We start from the raw sequence: 2,404 nt of genomic DNA, 5'->3' as shown, positions 1-2,404 counted from the left end.
TACATACATGAGTTTATTTCTGATATGAATAATGAAACCAGAGAATGAAAACATCAGAGAAGCAAATCCTAAATGAATGACTAAAATATCAGCTCTAGGAAGAGAACAAGACCAATTGGTCCTATAAAATCCAACATCTAGAAATATTACCTCATACTCAGAGATAAGTAGATGGCCTTTGTGACCAGAATATATTGTTAAACTAGCAAACATTAATTAGATAAAACATAATGAGAAACAAAATTGGAAGCAAATATATGGCAAAGGTGCAAAGTCAATTGGATCTTTTATTCATAAGAATAAGATGGGAGCTGAGAAATTTGGTTGCCAAAAGGTCTTGTTGCCTTCCATAAAAGGATAAGGCACACAGTCCTTAGAGGATAATCACTATGCTTTCTACAGAATTTAAAATGTTCCATTACTATACCTACTGAAATTCACATTAAAGTAATCTCACATCATTCAAATATGAGAAACAAAACCTGAACTTAACTCTTGTTCACTCAAAGGAGAAACACAAGCAGAAAATGCAGTTTCAATAAAGGAAGACACCAGGTTACTACAGGATTTGAGGGGAGGGTGGAGTTTATATGAAACTTAAATGAAGCAGTGTTTTAATAGGTTCAAAGAAAAGGGTGGCAATGAGTTGAGTTAAGCCTGGGCTGAGAGGGCCCAGAGTCCTGTCCTTGGAAACCACATTCAAGATAAATGTAGAATGTGTTACACCATCTTTCCTGGAAGACCCTTGATCTTAGAAAGTGCACTTTGGCTGGATGGTGGGGTTGGGCTTCTTTGAACAGTTCATATCCTCCCATTCTCACTGGTATGATTTCAAGGAGTAAAGTTTCTCAAGATCTATGTTTTTAAAAAAGAAAGCTCATTAGCAGAAACAGTTTTTATAGGTTTGCACAATTCTTAAAGTATGATCATTTCACCACTAAGCCTCATGCATTTAGCAATCAGGGCAGTTTGGACAATTAAGTGGTTATCCAACTCTATAGGTACTTACAGGGCCCACAGCAATTACCCTCTTAGACAAAAAGAGTGTTATCTTCTTAGACAACATCAATACATTTCAATTCAATAACCACTTATTATTTATTGTTATTATTATGTAATTATTCAATATTCACATTATGATATATGTAAAAGCACAATTCTCAGTGTTATTTATTTTTAAGCAAGAACCAGCAGGAAGACCCAATAGCTGTTTTGAAGAGTATTAGAATGCATTTATATAATCAGTCAGGAAAGGAATGCTGACACATGTTTACTAAGTTAACGGGTTAACTTTCTGCAGGGCAATAAATCCCATCTTTGGGGTTAAGTTCTCTAAGGAGCTATAAAATCACAAGACAAATTTCTGCAGGCTTACAGCTCTAACCTTATAGGGCTATAAATCATCTATACCTATCAGTTTGGGGTTGTTAGTCAAATATACTGGAACAGCAAAATTACATTCCCCAGGGAGCATCAGATGAGGTAAATCGGGCTTGTTAGAAAATGCTGTAATATAATATGAAAAAAATCAAGCAATCATTGCTTCATTTTTCTAGGTTAGGGACAATTGTTTTGTTTCACAAGTAGTTACAATAATTATCCACAGTCTACATATAAGAAAACAGAGATCCAGAGTGGTTCAGTTATTAAATTCCTTTATACTAGTGAGGAAACTAAAGTTCAAGGAGGTTAAATATCCAGCCCAATCTCACTCACTTACTGAGTGGTAGAGTTGTGATTTGAATACATCCTTTTAGCAATAGGATATTCTGTCTCACCCCAAAGGGATGGTTGTTCTTACAAAACACACTGTTCAATAATGGAGACAGGTAATTATAATGACATGAAATTATAATACTGTGGTGGTTAGGTTCATGTGTCAACTTGGCCAGGTGATGGTGCCCAGCTGTCTGGTCAAGCAATCTCTGGCCTATCTATTGCTGTGAGGACATTTCCTGGACTTAAGACATCAGAACGTTGATTGCATCTATGGCTGATTACATTTGCTTTTGAGGGGGGAGATGATTCCCTCAGCGGTCAGAAGAGAGAACTTTAATCTCTACTTCAACCAGCCAGCCTCTCCTGGTGTATTCATTGAAGATCTTCTTCTGAGTGCCAGTTTGCTACCTGCCCTATGGAATTTGGACTCATGCATGAGACACCTTTATAAAATCTCATACTATTTACAGATGTCTCCTGTTGGTTCTGTTTCCCTAGAGGACCCTGACTAATACAAATACATAAACACAAGTTTATATAACAGAAGTACAGCATTATGTGGGCCTCTAGCCTGACCTCAAATAAATTTCACATGGTCATGTAACATAGCACAACCTCGGGGAAAATTCTGAGAGATGTATTTTCATGAGCATGTAAGTGTAGGTCTTAGACACATTTTGTCCAA

The sequence above is a fragment of the Choloepus didactylus genome, chromosome X (genome assembly GCF_015220235.1).
Source record: "Choloepus didactylus isolate mChoDid1 chromosome X, mChoDid1.pri, whole genome shotgun sequence".
NCBI classification, from domain to species: domain Eukaryota; kingdom Metazoa; phylum Chordata; class Mammalia; order Pilosa; family Megalonychidae; genus Choloepus; species Choloepus didactylus.
The sequence above is the reverse complement of the archived record's forward strand: the minus strand, read 5'-3'. Positions refer to the sequence as shown.